At 40.4% G+C, this 20,015-nt stretch overlaps 1 long non-coding RNA gene across 2 annotated transcripts; it reads left to right on the forward strand.

Moving 5' to 3' along the window:
- The first annotated feature begins 7,614 nt into the window (after positions 1–7,614).
- On the forward strand, positions 7,615–15,758 carry LOC120965180 (uncharacterized). 2 transcript variants are annotated; one of them, XR_012184913.1, is made up of 5 exons: positions 7,615–7,811; positions 7,895–8,126; positions 8,875–8,934; positions 9,914–10,026; positions 12,278–15,758. It is a non-coding gene; the product is annotated as an uncharacterized lncRNA (long non-coding RNA). The 2 variants fall into 2 exon arrangements; XR_012184912.1 differs by having other exon boundaries at positions 7,617–7,811; positions 11,001–15,758.
- Positions 15,759–20,015: the final 4,257 nt, after the last annotated feature.

Raw genomic sequence — 20,015 nt, forward strand, 5'->3', positions numbered from 1 at the left:
GTGCTAAAATTTACTGTCACTTGTCACTATGGAAAGTAATCCCCTGAGGGGCTTGTTCGGGGTATCTTCACCCCGACCAGTACAGAAAAGAGTTGCTCCTCAACCTACTAAACCTACTGAAAATGAAAATGTCTACTTTGAGATTCCTTCGGGTATGATAGAAAAACTGCTAGCTAATCCTTTTGCAGGAGACGGAACAATGCATCCTGATGAGCACCTAATATATGTGGATGAAGTTTGTGGATTATTTAAGCTTGCAGGTGTGCCCGATGATGTTATTAAGAAGAAGGTCTTCTCTTAATCTTTGAAGGGAGATGCATTGACATGGTATAGGCTATGTGATGATATGGGATCATGGAACTACAAACGATTGAAGTTGGAATTTCATCAGAAGTTTTATCCTATGCATCTTGTTCATCGTGATCGCAATTATATATATAATTTCTGTCCTCGCGAAGGAGAAAGCATCACTCAAGCTTGGGGGAGGCTTAAATCAAGTTATATTCATGCCCTAATCATGAGCTCCCAAGAGAGATAATTATTCAAAAAAATTATGCTCGGCTTTCTGATAACAATCGCACCATGCTCGATACTTCTTGTGCTGGCTCTTTTATGATGAAGACTATTGAATTCAAATGGGATTTATTGGAAAGAATTAAACGCAACTCTAAAGATTGGGATCTTGACGAAGGTAAGGAGTCAGGTATGACACCTAAGTTTGATTGTGTTAAATCTTTTATGGATACCGATGTTTTCCGTCAATTTAGCACTAAATATGGACTTGACTCTGAGATAGTAGCTTCTTCCTGTGAATCTTTTGCTGCTCATGTTGATCTCCCTAAGGAGAAGTGGTTTAAATATCATCCTCCCATAGAAGTAAAAGTAGCTGCACCTATTAAAGTTGAAGAAAAGACTATCACTTATAATGATCCTATTTTTCCTACTGCTTATGTTGAGAAACCACCTTTTCCTGTTAGGATAAAAGATCATGCTAAAGCTTCAACTGTGGTTCGTAAAAGCAATATTAGAACTTATACACCTCCTGAGCAAGTTAAAGTTGAACCTAATATTGCTATTGTTAAAGATCTCTTGTCTGATAATATTGATGGGCATGTTATTCATTTCTTTAATGAAACTGCTAGAATTGCCAAACCTTGTGCTAAAGATAAACATAGACCTGTGGTAGGCATGTCTGTTATTTCTGTTAAAATAGGAGATCATTGTTATCATGGCTTATCTGATATGGGTGCTAGTGCTAGTGGAATACCTATTGAATTATACAAAGAAATTATGCATGATATTGCACCTACTGAGTTAGAAGATATTGATGTCACAATTAAACTTGCCAATAGAGATACTATTTCACCAATTGGGATTGTTAGAGATGTTGAAGTCTTGTGCGGGAAAACTAAATATCCTGCTAATTTTCTTGTTCTTGGTTCCTCACAAGATAGCTTTTGTCCCATTATATTTGGTAGACCCTTCTTGAACACTGTTAATGCTAGGATAGACTGCGAAAAGGATGTTGTTACTATTGGTTTAGGTGATATGTCTCATGAGTTTAACTTTTCTAAATTTCGTAGACAACACCATGAAGAGGAATTGCCTAGTAAGGATGAAATTATTGGTCTTGCTTCTATTGCCGTACCTTCGAGTGATCCTTTAGAACAATATTTGCTAGACCATGAAAATGATATGTTTATGAATGAAAGAAGGGAAATAGATGAAGTATTCTTTAAACAGGAACCTATCCGGAAACACAACTTGCCTGTTGAAATCCTAGGGGATCCTCCTCCACCCAAGGGTGATCCCATGTTTGAGCTTAAACCGTTACCCGATACTCTTAAATATGCTTATCTTGATGAGAAAAAGATATATCCTGTTATTATTAGTGCTAACCTTTCAGAGCATGAAGAAGAGAGATTATTGAAAACTCTGAAGAAGCACCGTGCTACTATTGGATATACTCTTGATGATATTAAGGCATTAGTCCCACTCTATGTCAACACAAAATAAATTTGTAGAAAGATGCCAAACCAGTTCGTGATCACCAACGACGGCTGAATCCTAAGATGAAAGAAGTGGTAAGAAAAGAAATACTAAAGCTTCTTGAGGCAGGTATTATTTATCCCGTTGCTGATAGTCAGTGGGTAAGTCATGTCCATTGTGTCCCTAAAAAGGGAGGTATTACCGTTGTTCCTAATGATAAAGATGAATTGATCCCGCAAAGAATTATTACAGGTTATAGGATGGTAATTGATTTCCGCAAATTAAATAAAGCTACTAAAAAAGATCATTACCCCTTACCTCAAATCCTAGAAATATTATCCAAACATACACATTTTTGCTTTCTAGATGGTTACTCTGGTTTCTCTTAAATACCTGTGTCAGCTGATGATCAATCAAAGACCACTTTTACTTGCCCTTTCGGTACTTTTGCTTATAGACGTATGCCTTTTGGTTTATGTAATGCACCTGCTACCTTTCAAAGATGCATGATGGCTATATTCTCTCTGACTTTTGTGAAAAGATATGTGAGGTTTCCATGGACGATTTCTCCGTTTATGGATCCTCTTTTGATGATTGCTTAAGCAACCTTGATCGAGTTTTGCAGAGATGTGAAGAAACTAATCTTGTCTTGAACTGGGAAAAGTGCCACTTTATGGTTAATGAAGGTACTGTCTTGGGGCATAAAATTTCTGAAAGTGGTATTGAAGTTGATAAAGCCAAGGTTGATGCTATTGAAAAGATGCCATGTCCCAAGGACATCAAAGGTATAAGAAGTTTCCTTGGTCATGCCGATTTTTATAGGAGGTTCATTAAAGACTTCTCAAAAATTTCTCGGCCTCTGACTAATCTGTTACAAAAAGATGTACCATTGGTCTTTGATGATGATTGTGTAGAAGCATTTGAAATACTTAAGAAAGCATTGATCTCTGCACCTATTGTTCAGCCACCTGATTGGAATTTACTTTTTGAAATCATGTGTGATGCTAGTGATTATGTTGTAGGTGCTTCTCTAGGGCAAAGAGTTGATAAGAAATTTAATGTTATTCAATACACTAGTAAAACTCTAGACAATGCCCAGAGAAATTATGCTACTACTGAAAAGAATTCTTAGCACTTGTATTTGCTTGTGATAAGTTTAGACCTTATATTGTTGATTCTAAAGTAACTATTCACACTGATCATGCTGCTATTAAATATCTTATGGAAAAGAAAGATGCTAAACCTAGACTTATTAGATGGGTTCTCTTGCTACAAGAATTTGATTTGCACATTATTGATAGAAAGGGAGCTGAGAACCCCGTTGCAGACAACTTGTCTAGGTTAGAAAATGTTCTTGATGACCCACTACCTATTGATGATAGCTTTCCTGGTGAACAATTAAATGCCATAAATGCTTCTCGTACTGCTCCATGGTATGCTGATTATGCTAATTACATTGTTGCTAAATTTATACCACCTAGTTTCACATACCAACAAAAGAAAAATTTCTTCTATGATTTGAGACATTACTTTTGGGATGACCCACATCTTTATAAAGGAGTAGATGGTGTTATTAGACGTTGTGTACCTGAGCATGAACAGGAACAGATCTGACGCAAGAGTCACTCCAAGGCTTATGGAGGACACCACGCGGGAGATAGAACTGCACATAAGGTATTGCAATCCGGTTTTTATTGGCCTACTCTCTTCAAGGATGCCCGTAAGTTTGTCTTATCTTGCGATGAATGTCAAAGAATTGGTAATATTAGTAGACGTCAAGAAATGCCTATGAATTATTCACTTGTTATTGAACCATTTGATGTTCGGGGCTTTGATTATATGGGACCGTTTCCTGCCTCTAATGGATATACACATATTTTAGTTGCTGTTGATTACTTTACAAAGTGTGTAGAAGCTATTCCAACTAGTATTGCTGATCATAACACTTCTATTAAAATGCTTAAAGAAGTTATTTTCCTGAGGTTTGGAGTCCCCAGATATTTAATGACTGATGGTGGTTCACATTTTATTCATGGTGCTTTCCGTAAAATGCTTGCTAAGTATGATGTTAATCATAGAATTGCATCTCCTTATCACCCACAGTCTAGTGGTCAAGTAGAATTGAGCAATAGAGAGCTCAAATTAATTTTGCAAAAGACTATTAATAGATCTAGAAAGAATTGGTCCAAGAAACTGGATGATGCATTATGGGCCTATAGAACTGCATATAAAAATCCTATGGGTATGTCTCCGTATAAAATGGTTTATGGTAAAGCATGTCACTTACCTCTCGAACTAGAACATAAGGCTTATTGGGCTATTAAAGAGCTCAACTATGATTTCAAACTTGTCGGTGAGAAGAGGTTGTTTGACATTAGCTCACTTGATGAATGGAGAACCCAAGCCTATGAGAATGCCAAATTATTTAAAGAAAAAGTTAAAAGATGGCATGACAAAAGGATACAAAAGCGTGAGTTTAATATAGGTGGTTATGTATTGCTATACAACTCTCGTTTAAGATATTTTGCAGGAAAACTTCTCTCTAAATGGGAAGGTCCTTACGTTATCGAGGTCTATCGTTCCAGTGCCATAAAAATCAACAACTTTGAAGGCACAAATCCGAAGGTGGTGAACGGTCAAAGAATCAAACATTATATCTCAGGTAATCCCATAAATGTTGAAACCAACGTTATTGAAACCGTGACCCCGAAGGAATACATAAGGGACACTTTCCGGAACGTTTCAGACTCCGAAAAGGAATAGGTATGTGGTACGGTAAGTAAACCGACTCCAAAACAGTTCTAATGGCAATTTTTCTCCGTTTTGGAATATTTAGAAAAATAGAAAAATATGAAGCAGTCCGGGAAGGACACGAGAGCCCCACGAGGGTGGAGGGCGCGCCCTACCCCCCTCGGCGCGCCCCCTGCCTCGTGGGCACCCCGTGCACTCTCCGGACTCCGTTTTCTTGCACGATACGCATTTTGGTCGATAAAAATTCATTATATAATCTCCCGAAGGTTTTGACTCCTGTATCACGCAAATATCCTCTATTTTTGTTTCGAGCTGTTGCTGCTGCAGATTAGAGCAAGATGTCTTCTCAAGAGTCAGTCGGGGAGAGCCGGGTGTCTCATCTTGCACCGAGATCAAGGGCAAATAGCGATGCTGACCACTTCGGGCCAGCAACAAAGGAAGAGATGGAGGCTGATTTGAAAAGGATAGACGCCATGGAGGAGGATCAATAAGTCACTTCTCGATTCCGAGCTGGATTCGCAATGGGAGAACTACAGAGCTCGGCTACTCCAAACTCGGTTATCCCTTCCAATGTTAGATTTCTTTCTTATGAAAATATGAAGAAGAGTGTCACTTATTCTCGCGCAGCTATGCAACACCCTTGGGTGCAAGGAGCTTTGGCCGTTACAGGAAAGCTTCGTAAGGAGATAATGGATCTCAAGCAGCAACTCAATAAGCTCGAAGAAGAGAATCGCATCCTGAGGAGTATCATCGCCAAGAATATCACACCAACACCTCCGAAGAAGGAAACATAATCATATGGGTATGGGCACTCCCCTTGGCAACTGCCAAGCTTGGGGGAGGTGCCCCGGTATCGTATCACCATCACATCTCCTATCTTTACTATTTTTCTTAGTTCGATCCTTTTAGTAGTATCTTGATCTAGTAGAATAAAAGTTTTAGTATGATCTAGTTTTGAGTTTTGCTTTATGATCCCTCTATGTAATCGAGTCTGTGAGCTATATAATAAAGATTAGTGTTAAGTCGAGGGCTTGATTATTTTGATATGATCTTGAGTGAATAAAAGAAAAGAGAAAAGAACAAAAAGAAATAAAAAAAGATCATATTGATCTTATGGAGAGTAATGACTTCACATAGAAAGGGTATGATGATTAAAAATTGTTGAGAGTTGATAAACATAGTTTTGGTCATCGTTGCAATTAATAGGAAGTAATAAGGAAAGAGAGGTTTCACATATAAACATACTATCTTGGACATCTTTTATGATTGGGAGCACTCATTAAAATATGACATGCTAAAGAGTTGATGTTGGACAAGGAAGACAACGTAATGGGTTATGTTTTCTTATATCTAAGATAAAGTATATTGTCATGGATCATCCAACATGTTGAGCTTGCCTTTCCCCCTCATGCTAGCCAAATTCTTTGCACCAAGTAGAGATACTACTTGTGCCTCCAAATACCCTTAAACTCAGTTTTTCCATGAGAGTCCACCATATCTACCTATGGATTGAGTAAGATCCTTCAAGTAAGTTGTCATCTGTGCAAGCAATAAAAATTGCTCTCTAAAAATGTATGATTGATTGGTGTGGAGGAAATAAGCTTTATACGATCTTGTGATGTGGAAGAAATAAAAGCGATGAACTGCATAATAAAGGTCCATATCACAAGTGGCAATATAAAGTGACGTTCTTTTGCATTAAGATTTTGTGCATCCAACCCTAAAAGCGCATGGCAACCTCTGCTTCCCTCTGCGAAGGGCCTATCTTTTATGTTTATCTTCTACCTTATGCAAGAGTCATGGTGATCTTCACCTTTCCTTTTTATATTTTATCCTTTGGCAAGCACAGTGTGTTGGAAAGATCCAGACATATATATCTAATTAGATGTAACATCCCAAAATTCTAAATTTTGGAATGTTATATTAAATAAATTATTATGATTGTTGTGTGATTGATTGTGTGAAAATGATTGGAAATTGAAAACTTTTTGAAAGTTGAATGAGAGGGAATAAAAGGACTTTCCCGAAGCTTTCATCTTGCATTTTGATCACCATGAATTCGAATTCATTTCTTCACAAAAACCCTAGAGTGAAGATAATATGACTTCTTCCATTTAAAGAAATGAAAAGGGGTTTGAAAATGATGTGAATTCCATTTTGAAATATTTCAAACTTAGAAACTTTAAGCAACTCAATGAGTTCATGAGGGAAGATAAAATGACTTCTTCAAAATTAGAAGAAAGAGAGTTAGAAGTTACAAAGGAATAATTTGGAGGCCACTTTGAAGTTATTTGAAACTCATTTTCCATTTGAAGTTGTTTGAAATTCCAAATTCAAATCCAATTAGGAGTTATTTGGGTTTATATTCAAATTATTTTTCTCCTAAAAATAAATAAATGGAAATAAGGGTAAAATGATTCCCTTCAATAGAAAATTAGGAGAAAATAAATTTGAAATCATTTTGCTATTTTAAAAATGATTTTTATTGATTTTAAATGCAACAGTAGCACTGTTTGACTTTTATGATTTTTTATGGAATTTAGTTGAACTTGAAAAATAGTTCATCTTATTCGGGGTATTTTTCTGAACATTTTCGTATATAATATGACTACGTAATATTTTTTATTTATTTTCTCTCGGTTGGGGTTTTCTTTCTGTAAAAAAAAATAGAGAAGCACCGCCTGGACTGAAACAGTATTCGGCCCAGGGACGAACCAGTCGGCCATACGGCCCAAGGCCCAACCCCGCGCCCACGAAGGCCACCGCTCTCTCGCCCACTCCTCGCCCGCATGCCGCACCCGCTGCCAGATGGGGCCCGCCCCATCGTCCACAACCTCCCGTTCATCCCGCTCGGGATAGAGCACGAGCCCGCGCCTGCAACCGCCGCACCTCGCCTTCGGGGGATAAGGCTTATCCCCGCGACTCCGCAGCCCCTCCTCACGCCTATAAATTCCCCGATGCCCCTCGTTCGATTCTGCCACTTTGCTTCCCCCCTCACTCATCACAGCCGCCGCCTTCGTCAGTTCGATCTCGCCGGAGCCGGAGGACCTCGCCGTCGTTTTTTGTTGCCCGTAGACCACACCGGCCTCCACTCTCTCTGTCAATCTCATTCTCTCGATCTACCGCATTCGTTTGACATGTTTGTTGCCCCTAGGTTTCGCCGGAGACGCCGCCCCGACGACCTGCATCCTCGTCGGAGCACGGAGCCGCCGCCCTTCACTCCGCCCGTCCAGGCCACCCCGACGCGCGCCGTCACCACCACTGGACCGCCCACGTCGCGCCCGTCCCATTCGACTCCTCCCCCGCCACCGAGGAGCACCGCAGCCGCCGCCCCGTCCGCCGCCTAAGGCCAGCACGGCCGTTCCCTGTTCGTCATCGTCATCACTGTAAGCGAGCCCTCTCATTCGTTCGTTTAGTTTTTCTTTTAGATTGGTTAAACACGGTTCGTTTAAACTGAACGGTTTTGATTAAAACCGATCATTGGTTTTCTTTAGTTTAGTCGCGGTAGCGTTTTTTTTATTTAGTGGTCGTGCACCGTATAAGCTTCCGCGGCGAACGCTGCTCGGCCAGCCACGAGCCGCCACGTGGCCGAGGACCTGCTCGTGATTATTTTCTCCTCCGTTTAGTCCCTTCCATCACTGATTAGTCCCTGAACTTCGAGTAGCCACAACTTTTTAACCGTAGATCCAAACCCGATGAAACCAACGGCAAATTGTTTGTCATGTTTTGATCTATCTAGTGGTATCCTTTTTGTATACTTTTGTCAGATTCAAATTTGAATTTATTCAGATTCGAATTCGAACTTCAAATGGCCATATCTCCTAAACCGTAGCTCCAATTGATGTGATTCTTCTTGCACCATGTCACCGTAGACAAACCCTACCACTTGGACCATTGTCACACATTTTCCACACAAGTATGGTCTGTGTATGATAGTTTTATTACTATGCTTTATATGCACGATAGATCACATCACGGTTTTGCACCCTGTGTCACTTAGTGTTTTGCACCTAGAATTTTGCATGCAATTGAAGTGTGTTGGATTTTCATTTGGGTTTTACCGAACTTTCTGTTGCATATTATTTTGAATCTCTGTAGTGATTGCTTATGTATGTTATTTTACTTTGACGGTAGACTGTCCGGAGTGCGAAGCCGAGTACTATCGATCTCTAGAATTCAACTATCAGTATCAAGGCAAGTTCACATTTGACCATTCTTCCAATTACCTATGTTTATATTATGCACTTAGTCCTTTTGTGGTAGGATTGCATGGGAGGACTTATTGTTGCCAGATGGCTATGCCGTTACCTAGTAGTTCATTTGAGGTAGGTCTAATCTATACATCCTTGTCACCACTGTGTAAGTTTATTTTTGCCTCGCTAAATGTAGACGTGGTTTGGGAAGCGAACATGGTGAGACATGAGTGACAAAGTAGTAAGCAGGACCAAGACTTGTAAATGAACTACCTGGGTGGTATTTGGTTTGAATGGTGGCGAAGTACAGTGGGAGCATGCATGGTTAATCCATGGTGGTGAACCACTAGTGGTCGGCCGCCCAGGCTCAAAGAGATCAATCGTATTCTCATGTCTAGAAGCTTACGTGTGCAGCCACAAGCCAATATGGGCTCTGGCTTAGTTGAGTAGTTAGTGTGACCCCTTCCGGGATGGGCTAGCAGATGTAGAATGAGTAGGTGTACCGGCCTATCCGTGGGTTAAGGGGAAATACTTTCGAAAGACTATGTCTCGGTCATCCTGTTCTCAAACACCAGGCGGTGCGAGAATTTCAAGGGAGGCGATCGAGTCTTGTGGGGAAAAGTGCGCAAACCTCTGCAGAGTGTTAAAACCTAATCGATTAGCCGTGTCCCCGGTTACGGACAACTTGAGCATCTAGTAGTGAAAATGCCGGGAGATCTCATCACCCTTAATTAAACAGTTGGGTTTTAAATGAAACTTTGGGAATGGATTGAGTTGGGTTTGCCAACTCATCCTATGCTATTTGGTAGTAGTAGAATAATATCTTTTATTCTAGGGAAAAACTAGCTTTATGCAAAAACTAAACTTAGAGCTTTCCACCAGCCAAATTGCATGTACAAATAGGTTCATTATTCTTATGATGTGACTTGCCAGTACATTCAATGTACTGACCTACAGGGCTGCAACGTCTTATGTTGCAGGAATTTCTATGACGAGTAACAGTTACGTTGTAGGGTTACGGTCTACACTCAACTTGCCGTTGGCGTTGATGGGACTCCACACCTGTTCGATTGTTTCCGCTGAGACTTAAGAGGTACTCCTTCCGTTCCTTTATATAAGGTGTATTTGTTTTTTGATAAAATTCCACAATGTGAGGTGCATTTGTTCTAATTCCTCGTAATTCCGATCTTGGCCCTTCAGAAATAGGAAAGTATCTCTCCCCTGATTGCATGTATCTCTTCTTGTAGAGAAAGAAAAGGAAACTCTCTCTCTTGATTATGCGTATCTCTTCCTTTCCTAGCCTAAATGATTTAGTTGCAGCTAATCTATGAATTAGACAAGGGTAATTTCGTCCTAAATAGTCCATAATTATGTGCCTTGGCTAACGTGCTAAAAATAATACACTTTAGATAAAGGAATGGAGGGAGTATATACCAGTTTTACGTTATTTATACATGTGGTTGCACTTTGATATATACATCGATGTACTGTGCGTGCCAGCATACTGATCCAGGGATGGCACAGATACACAGAGGCTTGACCGTTTGAGGTCGGGTCGCTACAGAGATGGTATCAGAACACATGTTGACTGTAGGACGTGACCCTAGAAACTGGAAAGCCCTTAGGAAAGGATTTCTCTAAAACATTATTTTCAAAAAGATCCTTTACCTCTCTTCTTTTCTGAGCTTTATCAAATCTTTCCTTTTACCCCAAATAGTTAGACAATACCCCTTTTCCCTTTGACCACATGGAGGATTAATTGATGAGACCACCCTAAGAAGGACAAGGTATCATACTTCACCATACACTAGAAGCATAAATGCTACGACAGTCGAAGACTCGAAGAATATGAAGACACTGAAGAATTCCAAGATTTATATGACCTTTAGAAGACCAAACCCTTGTTGTATACTCACGTTAGATGCGATGATTTGTGAGATGTCATATTTTGTATGTGTTTTCCGACAGCAACAAGTAAAACCATTTACAAAACTATATTGTTTGTATTGTGTGTATCTCTCTCTATCCCTCTCCCGTATCTCATCCCAAAACCCTTGGACCCAATAGATGATGAATGAAGATGGGCTTGTATTCTCTGGACCGATCACTCAGTGGGAGGCAGAGCTATGGATTCAAAACATGGAGAATCACTTCGGGAGAAATTTAGTTGCAAGGAAGTATGAGGTTCAATACGCTCTTCAGTACTTTACAAAAAGTGATGCAACCTGGTGGAAAATGCATCAGGCCATACAAGGATGTAATGGAGCAAAAACTTGGGAGGAATTGAAGAAGACTCTGTTGGGATCCCGTCTTATCCGGAAGCATGTTGATAACCCGACGAAGAAACATTGTGCCTGCAAGATATGCGGAGAAATAGGACACACCCATGAAGAACACAAGGATGGATGCCATCATTGTGAAGGAAATCACCGAGCTGAAGAATGCCCAACTAGGCAGGTTACTTGTTTCTTGCGTGAAGGAACCACGCACTACCCTGCCCAGTGTCATATTTACCCCAAGGTACAAGAAATTACCAAGCGGCAGAAGGAAGCAATGAAAGAAGCCCTCAGGGAAAGTTTAAAAGAACCTGTGATGAAGGAAGATGTTGACGACCCTAATGGAGAAGGCCTAAACAGATTTTACTCCAATGCGTGCTATTCATGTGGAGAAGGACATTTTTCACTGTATTGCATGAAGCAAAGCCAAGAGTATCTGGGAGACTTCCCGACAGAAGAAGTGGAGTTTGATCGACAAGAGATAGAAGAATTGGTCGGAACGAAGAAGTCAAGGACGAGAAGGAGCATGTGTCCCCAGAACAACCCAATTTCGGCAGAAAAGGACCTGAGTCATATCACTTGTTACAGGTGCAAGGATCTAGGACATTACGCTAGCAAATGCCCAGCAAGGAAGCCAAGAACCCAAGGAACCAAGATAGCCACCAGGAAGCCCCTGGATTTGTCTGAAGTCATTTCTTTACGCTGCAAAGGAGTAGGGCATTTTGCCAGAGAATGTTCAGACCCGAGGAAAGCTTGAGCAGAGTAGTTGAGATCTTGATATTGGAATATAGCATGTAAATATACTTTTATTTTCATTGAGGATGTTGAGTTGAGTTATGAAATGGAAATTGTAATAGCTCAAGAAGCAATAAAAGTTGATGTGGTTGGAATCTCATATGAGATGTTATGAGTTCTTGTTGATTGTGAGTGCCTCTCTCACTATGTCACCCAGACTTAAACCTTGAACCCATGGACAAGCTGACCCAAACCTTTCCCGAAAAAACCCCACATTTCACCCAAGGAAATACATACAGTATCCTGAGTACCCCTTCTATATTATACCTGTAGATGACAACCCTTTACGAGTCTTTTCTCAAGCGCCCGGAAATGATCATGACCCTGACTAGTGATCAGGAGTACCCGAAGATCCTGAAGGACATGATGAAGCATATTCATCTTGAAGGAGATGCAGTCTACAAAGGTTATCCTTTCATGGAGAATGGAGTTGAACTTTGGTACGTGGAGGTACACCTCCACCGTGTGAAGGGAGTTTGCCCAAAGACTATGGGACAATACTTTTTCATTTCTCGAGTACCACGAGCAACATTCTTCGACTCTGTTCGTGAAGCTGCTATGGAAGCCATACGTCAGATTGGAGAAATACTTGAAGCAAGACTTCGTTATACTCAGGAATACCTGAGGGAGGTGCATGCAGAGATGATGGAGATGAAGCTCATGGCCACCACGATGAAGCAAAACATCGATGATTTGAAGGATCACATCGCACAATTCTAGTGGGACTGAAGCATCTTCAAGTAGGGCAAATGAATAAAGATGGAAGTAATGCTTGACCATACCAAACTATGTGGATGGCAACATTTGTAATAAAATACTTTTGGAACCTGAGTTTTGAGTAGTGGTTAAGGATGTAATAAAGGATTTGATATGAAGAGAATATGAATTATGGATGAACTAGTACATTTTGTTTTAATGGTAAAACCCTGTTTTGAGTAGTGCTTGCTAGTAGTGTTGATTACTCCTTGTAGTTGATGCTAGTTGGTTTATTTGGTGGAAGCTCATATGTTCAGATCCTTTATGCATATTAATACTCCTCTGATTATGAACATGAATATGCTTTGTGAGTAGTTGCGTTTGTTCTTGAGGACATGGGAGAATTCTTGCTATTAGTAGTCATGTGAATTTGGTATTCGTTCGATATTTTGATGAGATGTATGTTGTCTCTCCTCTAGTGGTGTTATGTGAACGTCGACTACATGACACTTCACCATTATTTGGGCCTAGAGGAAGGCATTGGGAAGTAATAAGTAGATGATGGGTTGCTAGAGTGACAGAAGCTTAAACCCTAGTTTATGTGTTGCTTCGTAAGGGGCTGATTTGGATCCATATGTTTCATGCTATGGTTAGGTTTACCTTAATACTTCTTTTGTAGTTGCGGATGCTTGCAATAGGAGTTAATCATAGGTGGGATGCTTGTCCAAGTAAGGACATCACCCAAGCACCGGTCCACCCACATATCAAATTATCAAAGTACCGAACGCGAATCATATGAACGTGATGAAAACTAGCTTGACAATAATTCCCATGTGTCCTCGGGAGCGCTTTTCTCTATATAAGAGTTTGTCCAGGCTTGTCCTTTGCTACAAAAAGGATTGGGCCACCATGCTACACTTTATTTACTTTTGTTACTTGTTGCTCGTTACAAATTATCTTATCACAAAACTATCTGTTACCTATTATTTCAGTGCTTGCAGAGAATATCTTGCTGAAAACCGCTTATCATTTCCTTCTGCTCCTTGTTGGGTTCGACACTCTTACTTATCGAAAGGACTACGATAGATCCCCTATACTTGTGGGTCATCAGAAATCATCCATGATAACCTCAACAATCTTTTCACAAAAGTCAAAGAATATAGCAGTCATACATCTTTGAAAGGTAGCAAGTGCATTACATAAACCAAAAGGCATACGTCTATAAGCAAAGGTACCGAAAGGGCAAGTAAAAGTGGTCTTATCCTGATCCTCTTTTGACACTGGTATTTGAGAGAAACCAGAATAACCATCTAGAAAGCAAAAATGTGTATGTTTGGATAATCTTTCTAGCATTTGATCAATAAAAGGTAAAGGGTAATGATCTTTTCTAGTAGCTTTATTTAATTTGCGAAAATCAATTACCATTCTATAACCTGTAACAATTCTTTGTGGGATCAATTCATCTTTATCATTAGGGACAACAGTAATACCTCCCTTCTTAGGGACACAATGGACAGGACTTACCCACTGACTATCAGCAACAGGATAAATTATACCTGCCTCCAGAAGCTTTAGTATTTCATTTCTTACCACTTCTTTCATCTTAGGATTTAACCGTCGTTGGTGATCAACAATCGGTTTAGCGTCTTTCTCCAATTTTATTTTGTGCTGGCGTAGAGTGGGACTAATGCCCTTAAGATCATCAAGAGTATATCCAATAGCAGCATGGTGCTTCTTCAGAGTTTTCAATAATTTCTCTTCTTCCTGCTCTGAAAGGTTAGCACTAATAATAACAGGATATATCTTCTTTTCATCAAGATAAGCATATTTAAGAGTATCAGGTAATGGTTTAAGTTCAAACACGGGATCACCCTTGGGTGGAGGAGGATCCCCTAGAATTTCAACAGGCAAGTTGTGTTTCAAAATAGGTCCCTGTTTAAAGAATACTTCATCTATTTCCCTTCTTTCATTCATAAACATATCATTTTCATGGTCTAGCAAATATTGTACTAAAGGATCATTAGGAGGCAAATAGAAGCAAGACCAATAATTTCATCTTTACTAGGCAATTCTTTATCATGGGGTTGTCTACGAAATTTAGCAAAATTGAAATCATGAGACATATCCCCTAAACCAACAGTAACAATATCCTTTTCGCAGTCTATCTTAGCATTAACAGTAGTGAAGAAGGGTCTACAAAATATAATGGGACAAAAGTCATCTTGTGGGGAAGCAAGAACAAGAAAATCAGTAGGATATTTAATTTTCCCACACAAGACTTCAACATCTCTAACAATCCCAACTGGTGAATGATACGTCTCCAACGTATCTATAATTTTTGATTATTCCATGCTATTATATTATCTGTTTTGGATGTTTATTGGGCTTTATTATACACTTTGATATTATTTTTGGGACTAACCTACTAACCGGAGGCCTAGTCCAAATTGTTGTTTTTTGCCTATTTCAGTGTTTCGCAGAAAAGGAATATCAAACGGAATCCAAACGGGATGAAACCTTCGGGAGAGTTATTTTTGGAACAAACGTGATCCAGAGGACTTTGGAGTGGACATCAAGAAAGAAGCAAGGAGGCCACGAGGCAGGGAGGCGCGCCTGCCCCCTGGGCGCGCCCCCACCCTCATGGGCCCCTCGTAGCTCCACCGACCTACTTCTTCCTCCTATATATACCCATATACCCCGAAAACATCGAGGAGCACCACGAAACCCTATTTCCACTGCCGCAACCTTCTATACCCATGAGATACCATCTTGGGGCCTTTTCCGGCGCTCCGCCAGAGGGGGCATCGATCACGGAGGGCTTCTACATCAACACCATAGCCTCTCCGATGATGTGTGAGTAGTTTACCTCAGACCTTCGGGTCCATAGCTATTAGCTAGATGGCTTCTTCTCTCGTTTTGGATCTCAATACAAAGTTCTCCTCGATCTTCTTGGAGATCTATTTGATGTAACTCTTTTTGCGGTGTGTTTGTCGAGATCCGATGAATTGTGGGTTTATGATCAAGATTATCTATGAACAATATTTGAATCTCCTCTGAATTCTTTTATGTATGATGGGTTATCTTTGCAAGTCTCTTCGAATTATCAGTTTGGTTTGGCCTACTAGATTGATCTTTCTTGCAATGGGAGAAGTGCTTAGCTTTGGGTTCAATCATGCAGTGCTCGATCCCAGTGACAGAAGGGGAAACGACACGTATTGTATTGTTGCCATCGAGGATAAAAAGATGGGGTTTATATCATATTGCTTGAGTTTATCCCTCTACATCATGCCATCTTGCCTAATGCGTTACTCTGTTCTTATGAACTTAATACTCTAGATGCATGCTGGATAGCGGACAATGTGTGGAGTAATAGTAGTAGATGCAGAATCGTTTCGGTCTACTTGTCGCGGACGTGATGCCTATATACATGATCATGCCTCGATATTCTCATAACTATGCACTATTCTATCAATTGCTCGATAGTAATTTGTTCACCCACTGTAATACTTATGCTATCTTGAGAGAAGCCACTAGTGAAATCTATGGCCCCCGGGTCTATTTTCCATCATATTCATCTCCTGTCAACTAGCTATTTCTGTCACCGTTTATTTTGCAATCTTTACTTTTCAATCTATACAACAAAAATACCAAAAATATTATCTTATTATCTCTATCAGATCTCACTTTTGCAAGTGGCCATGAAGGGATTGACAACCCCTTTATCGCGTTGGTTGCAAGGTTCTTATTTGTTTGTGCAGGTACGAGGGATTTGCGTGTAGCCTCCTACTGGATTGATACCTTGGTTCTCAAAAACTGAGGGAAATACTTACGCTACTTTGCAGCATCACCCTTTCCTCTTCAAGGGAAAACCAACGCGGTGCTCAAGAGGTAGCAGTGAAATAGTATCTCTATTGGCAAGCTTAATAGTAACATCAATATCTTCTATCTCAGCAGGTGCAATATCATGCATAATTTCTTTATATAAGGAATGAGGTATTGCACTCGCACTAGCACCCATATCACATAAGCCATGATAACAGTGATTTCCTATTTTAACAGAAACAACAGGCATGCCGACAACGGGTCTATGTTTATTTTTAATATCGGGTCTAGCAATTCTAGCAGCTTCATCACAGAAGTAAATAACATGCCCATCAATATTATCGACCAAGAGATCCTTAACCATAGCAATACTAGGTTCAACTTTAATTTGCTCAGAGGGTGTAGGTGTTCTAGCATTACTCTTACGAACCACAGTTGAAGCTTTAGCATGATCCTTTATTCTAACAGGGAAAGGTGGTTTCCCAATATAAGCGGTAGGAACAATAGGATCAACATTATAAGTGATAGTCTTTTCTTCAACTTTAATAGGTTCAACTACTTCTACTTCAATGGGAGGATGATATTTAAACCACTTCTCCTTAGGGAGATCAACATGAGTAGCAAATGATTCACAGAAAGAAGCTACTATCTCAGAGTCAAGTCCATATTTAGTGCTAAATTAACGAAAAACATCGGTATCCATAAAAGATTTAACACAATCAAACTTAGGTGTTATACCTGACTCCTTACCTTCATCGAGTTCCCAATCTTCAGAGTTGCGTTTAATTCTTTCCAATAAATCCCATTTGAATTCAATAGTCTTCATCATAAAAGAACTAGTACAAGAAGTATCGAGCATGGAGCGGTTATTGAGAGAGAGCCGAGCATAAAAATTCTGAATAATGATTTCTCTTGAGAGCTCATGATTGGGCATGAATATAACATTGACTTAAGCCTCCTCCAAGATTGAGTGATACTTTCTCCTTCGCGAGGCCAGAAATTATATATATAATTATGATCACGATGAACCAGATGCATAGGATAAAACTTCTGATGAAATTCCAATTTCAATCGGTTGTAGTTCCATGATCTAATATCATCACATAGCCTAAACCATGTCAATGCCTTTCCCTTCAAAGATAAAGGGAAGACCTTCTTCTTGATAACATCCTCGGGCATACCTGCAAGCTTAAATAATCCACAAACTTCATCCACATAGATTAGGTGCATATCAGGATGTAATGTTCCATCTCCTATAAAAGGATTAGCTAACAGTTTCTCTATCATACCCGAAGGAATTTCAAAGTAAACATTTTCAGTAGGTTCAGTAGGTTGAGGAGCAACTCTTTGCTCTACTGGTCGGGGTGAAGATACCCCGAACAAGCCCCTCAAAGGATTATTTTACATAGTGACAAGTGACAGTAAATTTCAGCACACTATATAAATTTTTCCTTACCAAATTCCACCTACCAAAGGCACTTCACTCCCCGGCAATGGCGCCAGAACAGATTCTTGATGACCCACAAGTATAGGGGATCTATCGTAGTCCTTTCGATAAGTAAGAGTGTCGAACCCAACGAGGAGCAGAAGGAAATGACAAGCAGTTTTCAGTAAGGTATTCTCTGCAAGCACTGAAATTATCGGTAACAGATAGTTTTATGATAAGGTAATTCGTAACGGGTAACAAGCAATAAAAGTAAATAAGGTGCAGCAAGGTGGCCCAATCCTTTTAGTAGCAAAGGACAAGCCTGTACAAACTCTTATATAAAGGAAAACGCTCCTGAGGACACATGGGAATTATCGTCAAGCTAGTTTTCATCATGCTCATATGATTCGCGTTCGTTACTTTGATAATTTGATATGTGGGTGGGCCGGTGCTTGGGTACTGCCCTTCATTGGACAAGCATCCCACTTATATTTAACCCCTCTCGCAAGCATCCGCAACTACGAAAGAAGAATTAAGGTAAACCTAACCATCGCATGAAACATATGGATCCAAATCAGCCCCTTACGAAGCAATGCATAAACTAGGGTTTAAGCTTCTGTCACTCTAGCAACCCATCATCTACTTATTACTTCCCAATGCCTTCCCCTAGGCCCAAATAATGGTGAAGTGTCATGTAGTCGACGTTCACATAACACCACTAGAGGACAGACAACATACATCTCATCAAAATATCGAACGAATACCAAATTCACACGACTACTTATAACAAGACTTCTCCCATGTCCTCGGGAACAAACGTAACTACTCACAAATCATATTCATGTTCAAAATCAGAGGGGTATTAATACGCATAAAGGATCTGAACATATGATCTTCCACCGAATAAACCAACTAGCATCAACTACAAGGAGTAATCAACGCTACTAGCAACCCACAGGTACCAATCTGAGGTTTTGAGACAAAGATCGGATACAAGAGATGAACTAGGGTTTGAGAGGAGATGGTGCTGGTGAAGATGTTGATGGAGATGGACCCCCTCCCGATGAGAGGATCGATGGTGATGACGATGGTGACGATTTCCCCCTCCCGGAGGGATGTTTCCCCGGCAGAATAGCTCCGCCAGAGCCCTAGATTGGTTCCGCCAAGGTTCCGCCTCGAGACGGCGGCGCTTCGTTCCGAAAGCTTCCTTCTGATTTTTTCCAGGAAAAAGACACCTTATACCAGAAGATGGGCATCGGGGGGCTTCCAGGTGGCCCACGAGGCAGGGGGAGCGCCTAGGGGGGTAGGGCGTGCCCTCCACCCTCGTGGACAGTGGGTGGCCCCCCTCTGGTGCTTTCTTCGCCCAATATTTTAATATATTCCAAAACTAACTTTTGTGGAGTTTCAGGACTTTTGGAGTTGTGCCGAATAGGTCTCTAATATTTGCTCCTTTTCCAGCCCAGAATTCTAGCTGCCAGCATTCTCCCTCTTCATGTAAACTTTGTAAAATACGAGAGAAAAGGCATAAGTATTGTGACATAATGTGAAGTAATAGCCCATAATGCAATAAATATCGATATAAAATCATGATGCAAAATGGACGTATCAGGGGTGCGCCCTGGTGGGTTGTGCCCACCCAGGTGCCCCTCTCCGGCAGGTCTTGGCTCCAGAAATTCATATTATTGATATAAAAAAATCTTCGCAAAGTTTCGTTCCATTCTGAGAACTTTTATTTCTGCACAAAAACAACACCATGGTAGTTCTGCTGAAAACAGCGTCAGTCCGGGGTTAGTTTCATTCAAATCATGCAAAAAAACAAGAGGAAAAGCGTGAGAAAAGGTAGATACATTGGATACGTATCAGATCGATGCACATATGTACCCACTAGTAGAAAATGGGCATTAGTAGCGTCCCCCAGGAGCGGTTATTGTTGGTATACAACGCTCCAGAGACAGTTCGAAATCTAAATCTGCTTGCATGGAATATTGGAGACGTTCTTATTTCTAAACTGCCTCTAATGTTTCAATATAGCAGCCAGTCTCGCTTTAGCAGCCGCCTACTTGTGTT

The sequence above is a fragment of the Aegilops tauschii genome, chromosome 5, assembly GCF_002575655.3.
Source record: "Aegilops tauschii subsp. strangulata cultivar AL8/78 chromosome 5, Aet v6.0, whole genome shotgun sequence".
In the NCBI taxonomy this organism is placed as follows: domain Eukaryota; kingdom Viridiplantae; phylum Streptophyta; class Magnoliopsida; order Poales; family Poaceae; genus Aegilops; species Aegilops tauschii.